Raw genomic sequence first — 7,500 nt, forward strand, 5'->3', positions numbered from 1 at the left:
TCTTTTGGAGGAAGTACCCAAAAGCATCTCACTAAATTCCAAAGGATATGACACAGTTAAATCTAATGGTGTTCATCCTGACACCTATAGATTGCTACTGTTTCCATTTTCTTTGAGGGACAAAGCATCAAAATGGCTGGAATCCTTTCCCAAGGAAAGCATGACCACCTGGGAAGATGCAATGAACAGATTCTTAACAAGGTTCTACCCTCTACGAAAGGTAAACAGGCTAAGAACTGAAGTGCAGATATTCAGACAGCAGGATGGTGAGACTCTTTATGAAGCCTGGGAGAGATTCAAGGATTTGACAAGGAAATGCCCCCCTGATATGTTTAATGAGTGGGTACAAATTCATATCTTTTACGAAGGACTGAATCATGAATCAAAGAAAGCTACGACCACTCATCTGGAGGTTCCCTAAACAAGAAGAAGACCATTGAAGAAGCCATTGATGTTGTAGAGACAGTGGCTGACAATGAGTATTTTTATGCCTCAGACAGAAGCAACAATAGGGGAGTCTTGGAATTAAACCATATGGATGTAATCTTGGCCCAGAATAAGATGATCACCAAGCAACTGGCTGAATTGATCAAGCAAATGGAGAAGAATCAGGCTGCAGGTATCCATACTCAACCATCACCTCAAGATGTGCTAGACACAAAAGAAAGAGTTAACTGGGAGGAAGCTAATTACCTTCAAAATTCATCTAGGCAAGCTAATGATCCATACTCTAAAACCTATAACTCTGGTTGGAGAAACCAGCCAAACTTGGGGTGGGAAAACCAACAAAACCAAGGCCAAGATCATAGACCACACAATCCAACCTAGTATAACAACTCCACTAACCAAAAATCAAACCAAAGACCATATCAGACCACACAAACACTTATTCACTGCCACCATATCAAAGCCATAATAACCACTCCCAACACCCTAATTTCAGCTAACCATCACCACATGATGAGGACAGAATGGCAAAAATGGAAGCTGTGCTTGCAAACCTTTGCAAGGAGTCTGAAGACATGAAAAAATTAAGGGAAGATGTGAGAGGTAGTATAAAAAGTCGGGGGGAGGTTCTTAAGAATCTCGAATCTCAGGTAGGACATCTTTCACAGCAAACTCTGAAGTCCACTGATAGTTTTTCAAGTGACACTGAGAAAAATCCAAGAGGGAAAATGAAGAAGGTGAGATGGGAAGAGTGTAAGATAGTTACCCTTGCAAATGAAGAAATCCTGGAAGAAGATACCAACAAGCCAACAGAGCACAACCAAGGAAGTTCCCAGAGCAACTTGAAAAAAAAAAAACAAGGAACTAGATCTATACAAAGGAAAGAATCAACAAGGGAGGAAATTCCAAAACCTTATGTGCCAAAGGCACCATTTCCTCAGAGGCTCAGAGGGGGCGAGAAAGAAAGGTCATACTCAAGATTCCTAGATATGTTTGCATCTCTCAATGTCAACATCCCCTTCATCAAAATTCTCCAACAGATGCCCATACACATCAAGTGCATGAAAGAGCTGCTGACGAAGAAAGGAACCTTAAAAGGGGGACAAACAGTAACAATGAACAAAGAATGTAGTGCCCTCATAAAAAAGGATGTACTCCTGAAGAAAAAGATCCAGGGAGCTTTCATATTCCCTGTGCCATAGAAGAAACAAAAATTGACAGAGGGTTTTGTGATTTAGGAGCTAGCATAAATGTGATGCCTCTATCAGTTATGAAGCAGTTGCATATCAATGAGCTAAGACCCACGGATGTAATCATCCAATTAGCAGATAAAACTCAGAAGCAAGCAGAAGGAGTAGTCGAAAATGTATTAGTGAAAGTGGAAAACTACTTCCTTCCCACTGACTTTGTTGTTCTGGACATAGAGGAAAGTTACCTCCATCCCATTATCCTGGGGAGACCATTTCTAGCCATTGCTAGAGCCCTGCTAGATGTGGAACAAGGCGAGTTAATCCTGAGAATACATGATTAATATCTCACCTTCCATGTTTTCAAACCTACATCTGAGTCTGAACTAGAACCTAAAGAGCCGAAGGATGATCACAGCAACATGTGCACAAAGGAAAGCAACAGTGGATCAGCAGCTGAACCCTTAAAACAGTCCTTGTTGAATAAGCAAGAATTTCAAGAGATACAGCAACCAGAAGAACTCAATAAAGCACTAAAGCAACAAGAGTTGGGAAGAGCAATTAATGAGGAATCCCATGACACAATAATCACTGGAGAACCACTAAAAGAAGAGGAAAGAGTTATGAAGAAATTGCCAAGGGGATGAAGAAATAAGAAGATTCCTACAGAGGGTTTTTCCCTTGGAGACAAGGTGATATCAGCCCACCATCCACCAACCGCACCCATCTTCCAATCATTCCATCTCAATTACCTCAAGTGTTTACCATAAGAAAGGTCCTCTCCCTAGAGCATGTAGAGATCATCAAGGAATCAAGTGGAGACTGCTTCACTATAAGGGGAGAAGACCTAAGACACTACAATCCACCCTGACAAAGACCGAACGTCAAGCTAATGATGATAAAAGAGCGCTTGTTGGGAGGCAACCCAACCAAAGGTAATTATCTTTCCCTAGTTAAGTTCAATAAAAAAGTAGATTCTCTGCATTGCAAAGAGCTAAGTTTGGTGTTGCACACCAAAGAAACTTAAGAGTGAATGTGTAAATCTAAGTTTGGTGTTCCACCATGATTTCATTAAGAACATATTGCACTCTTAGCATAACTAGTTATCAGCTCCAAACAATCAGAGAAATTACATAAAAGTTGTTTGTTTTCTAGTTTTTCGTCTGCTATCTAGTTCATAGTTGTTTTATGGTTCAAAATTTACATCCTTAAATAAAAGTACTTGATGTTTTCCGCATAAGACTTAATTTGCTGTATAACGCAAGAAACTAAGTTTGGTGTTCACACACCAATCTCAGTTCAAAATCCTACAAATATACATGCATGCTAACAATCTCTCAAGTGCTTGGGAGACAAGCAACTTCCAATAACTTGCAGGAATTCAATCAATCTCTTGGAAGTAATACACACCATTAGCTGAGAGCAACTAGAAGGAACCACCAAGAGGTTGTATTGTTACTTAATTCCATTCGCTTTGTGATGAGCGAATAATTTATACGCTTTTTGGCATTGTTTTTACATAGTTTTTAGGATGATTTAGTTAGTTTTTAGTATATTTTTATTAATTTTTAATTAAAATTCATATTTTTGGACTTTACTATGAGTTTGTGTGTTTTTCTGTGATTTCAGGTATTTTCTGGCTGAAATTGAGGGACCTGAGCAAAAATCAGATTCAGAGGTTGAAGAAGGACTGCATATGCTGTTGGATTCTGACCTCCCTGCGCTCAAAATGGATTTTCTGGAGCTACAGAACTCCAAATGGCGCTTTCATAATTGCGTTAGAAAGTAGACATCCAGGGCTTTCCAGCAATATATAATAGTCTATACTTTGCCCGAGTTTAAACGATGCAAACTGGCGTTGAACGCCAGTTCCATGCTGTATTCTAGAGTTAAACGCGAGAAACAGGTTGCAAAGTGGAGTTAAACGCCAGAAACAGGTTACAAATTGGCGTTCAACTCCAAGAGAAGCCTCTACACGTGTAAAGGTCAATGCTCAGCCCAAGCACACACCAAGTGGGCCCCAAAAGTAGATTTCTGCATTATTTACTCATTTTTGTAAACCCTAGTAACCAGTTTAGTATAAATAGGACTTTTTACTATTGTATTTACATCTTTGGATTGTCTTTTGATCCTTTGATCACGTTTTGGGGGCTGACCATTTGGCCATGCCTGGACCCTCATCACTTATGTATTTTCAACGGTAGAGTTTTTACACACCATAGATTAAGGTGTGGAGCTCTGCTGTTCCTCATGAATTAATGCAAAGTACTATTGTTTCTCTATTCAATTCAAGCTTATTCCTATTCTAAGATATCCATTCGCACCCAAGAACATGATGAATGTGATGATTATGTGACGCTCATCATCATTCTCACCTATGAACGCGTGCCTGACAAACACTTCCGTTCTACATGCAAACAAGCTAGAATGAGTATCTCTTGGATATCTAATACAGAGGACCGAGTCCGAGAAATTAGAGTCTTCGTGGTATAAGTTAGAACCCATGGATGGCCATTCTCGAGATCCGGAAAGTCTAAACCTTGTCTGTGGTATTCCGGGTAGGATCTGGGAAGGGATGGCTGTGACGAGCTTCAAACTCGCGAGTGCTGGGCGTAGTGACAATCGCAAAAGGATAGTAAATCCTATTCCAGTATGATCGAGAACCGACAGATGATTAGCCATGCAGTGACAGCGCATTCGACCGTTTTCACAGAGAGGATGGGATGTAGCCATTGACAACGGTGATGCCCTACATAAAGCTTGCCGTGGAAGGGAGTAGGAATGATTGGATGAAGACAGCAGGAAAGCAGAGGTTCAGAGGAACGAAAGCATCTCTATATGCTTATCTGAAATTCTCACCAATGAATTACATAAGTATCTCTATCCTACTTTATGTTTTATTTATCTTTTAATTATTAAAACTCTATAACCTTTTGAATCCGCCTGACTGAGATTTACAAGGTGACCATAGCTTGCTTCAAGCTGACAATCTCCGTGGGATCGACCCTTACTCACGTAAGGTTTATTACTTGGACGACCCAGTGCACTTGCAGGTTAGTTGTATCGAAATTGTGAAGAGAACTAAAATTATGAACGTGCGTATTAAGTTTTTAGTGCCGTTACCAAGGAATGAACAATCACGATTTCGTGCACCAAGTTTTTGGTGCCGTTGCCGGGGATTGTTCGAGTTTGGACAACTGACAGTTCATCTTGTTGCTCAGATTAGGTAATTTTATTTTAATTTTAAGCTTTATGTTTTGATTATTTTTATTTTTGAAAAATTTTCAAAAAAAAAAAAAATTATTCTATGTTCTTCAGAATTTTTAAGAATGAATTCTAGAGTTTCAGATGATGCTTTTATCATCACAGGAGTCAGTTGATTCCCATCAATTTGGCTGTTGTATGTAATGTCCTGCTGAAGCTTGTTCTGCCCTGTCTAATCTCTTTAGACTGAAGCTTTAGACTAACATTGCATGATTCCTGGAATCTTTATTAAAAATTTTGAGTTTCTTATTTTCTTTTTCCAAATAATTTTCGAAAAATTCAAAAAAAAAAAAGTTTTTAACAAAATCATAAAACCAAAAATATTTTATGTTTCTTGTTTGAGTCTAGAGTCAAATTTTAAGTTTGGTGTCAATTGCATATTTTTTTTAACTTTTCCTAAAAAAAAATTTTCGAAAATTCATGCATGATGTTCTTCATGATCTTCAAGTTGTTCTTGATAAGTCTTCTTGTTTGATCTTTAAAATTTCTTGTTTTGTGTCTTTTCTTGTTTTTCATATGCATTCTTGAATTCTTAGTGTCTAAATATTAAAAAAATTTCTAAGTTTGGTGTCTTGCATGTTTTCTTTTATTGAAAATTTTTCAAAAATACATACTTGATGTTCATCATGATCTTCAAAGTGTTCTTGGTGTTCATCTTTGCATTCAAGGTGTTCTTGCATGTTTCCTTTGTTTCGATCCAAAATTTTCATGCATTGAGTCTTTTTGATGTTTTTCTCTTTCCTTGTTAAAATTCAAAAATAAAAAAATATCTTTCCTTTATTTTCTCATAAATTTTCGAAAATTTGAGTTGACTTTTTCAAAACTTTTTAAAATTTAGTTGTTTTTTATGAGTCAAACCAAATTTTCAATTTAAAAATTCTATCTTTTTCAAATCTTTTTCAAAAATCAAATCTTTTTTCTTTCATATTTTCGAAAACTTTATGATTGATTTTCAAAATCTTTTTTCTTATTTCTAATTCATATTTTCAAAATTAATGCTAACAATTAATGTGATTGATTCAAAATTTTTAAGTTTGTTACTTGCCTATCAAGAAAGGTTCAATCTTTAAATTTTAAAATCATATCTTTTTGTTTCTTGTTAGTCAAGTAATCAACTTTAGTTTTCAAAATCAAATCTTTTTCAAAATAAATTTCAATCACATCTTTTTCAAAATTAATTTCAAAATCTTTTCTAACTTCTTTTCTAACTTCTTATCTTTTCAAAAATTGATTTTCAAATCTTTTCCAATTAACTACTTGACTTTTTGTTTGATTTTAAAAGTTTACTATTTAAATCATATCTTTTTCAAAACTACCTAACTAACTCTCTCTTTCTAATTTTCGAAAATCCCTTCCCTCTTTTTCAAAATCCCTTTTAATTAACTAAATGTTTTAAACTTTAATTTAATTCAATTTCATTTTTCTTTTTAATTTTCGAATTCTAACTTTGATTTTAAATTAAAAACAAAAATAATTTTATTTTAATTTATTTAATTTTCAAAATTCTCTTCCCCTCATCTCTTTCTAATTATTTTATTTATTTACTAACACTTCTCTTCCACCCAAAATTCGAATCCCATCTTCCTCTCCGTGTTTGAATTTTACCTCCTCTCCGTCTTACATTCTTCTCTTCTTATACTTGCATAAGGAATCTCTATACTGTGACATAGATGATTCCATATTTTCTTTTCTATTTTCTTCTTTTTCATATGAGCAGGAACAAGGATAAGAACATTCTTGTTGAGTCTGATCCTGAACCTGAAAGGACTCTGAAGAGGAAGCTAAGGGAAGCTAAAGCACAATTCTCTAGAGAAAATCTGACAGAAATTTTTGAAAAAGAAGGAAACATGGCCGAAAATAATAACAATGCAAGGAAGATGCTTAGTGACTTTACTGCACCAAATTCCAATTTACATGGAAGAAGCATCTCAATTCCTGCCATTGGAGCAAACAAGTTTGAGCTTAAACCTCAATTAGTTTCTCTGATGCAATAGAACTGCAAGTTTCATGGACTTCCATCTGAAGATCCTTTTCAGTTTTAACTGAATTCTTGCAGATCTGTGATACTGTTAAGACCAATGGGGTTGATCCCGAGGTCTACAGGCTTATGCTTTTCCCATTTGCTGTAAGAGACAGAGCTAGAATATGGTTGGACTCTCAACCTAAGGATAGCCTAAAATCTTGGGATAAGCTGGTCACGGCTTTCTTAGTCAAGTTCTTTCCTCCTCAAAAGCTTAGTAAGCTTAGAGTGGTTGTTTAAACCTTCAAACAGAAAGAAGGTGAATCCCTCTATGAAGCTTGGGAGAGATACAAGGAACTGACCAAAAAGTGTCCTTCTGACATGCTTTCAGAATGGACCATCCTGGATATATTCTATGATGGTCTGTCTGAGCTATCAAAGATGTCACTGGACCATTCTGCAGGTGGATCCATTCACCTAAAGAAAATGCCTACAGAAGCTCAAGAACTCATTGACATGGTTGCAAATAACCAGTTCATGTACACTTCTGAAAGGAATCCTGTGAATAATGGGACGCCTACGGGGAAGAGAGTTCTTGAAATTGATACTCTGAATGCCATATTGGCTAAGAATAAAATATTG

At 36.4% G+C, this 7,500-nt stretch overlaps 2 non-coding genes across 2 annotated transcripts; both read right to left on the reverse strand.

Annotated features, from left to right (window-relative positions):
* Positions 1-226: 226 nt before the first annotated feature.
* On the reverse strand, positions 227-334 carry LOC112788588 (small nucleolar RNA R71). The gene has a single exon (XR_003195948.1). It is a non-coding gene; the product is annotated as a small nucleolar RNA R71 (small nucleolar RNA).
* A 6,803-nt stretch (positions 335-7,137) lies between these two features.
* LOC112787688 (small nucleolar RNA R71) lies at positions 7,138-7,245 on the reverse strand. The gene has a single exon (XR_003195087.1). It is a non-coding gene; the product is annotated as a small nucleolar RNA R71 (small nucleolar RNA).
* Between the last annotated feature and the right edge of the window lie 255 nt (positions 7,246-7,500).

Source organism: Arachis hypogaea, chromosome 20 (assembly GCF_003086295.3).
Source record: "Arachis hypogaea cultivar Tifrunner chromosome 20, arahy.Tifrunner.gnm2.J5K5, whole genome shotgun sequence".
Taxonomy (NCBI): domain Eukaryota; kingdom Viridiplantae; phylum Streptophyta; class Magnoliopsida; order Fabales; family Fabaceae; genus Arachis; species Arachis hypogaea.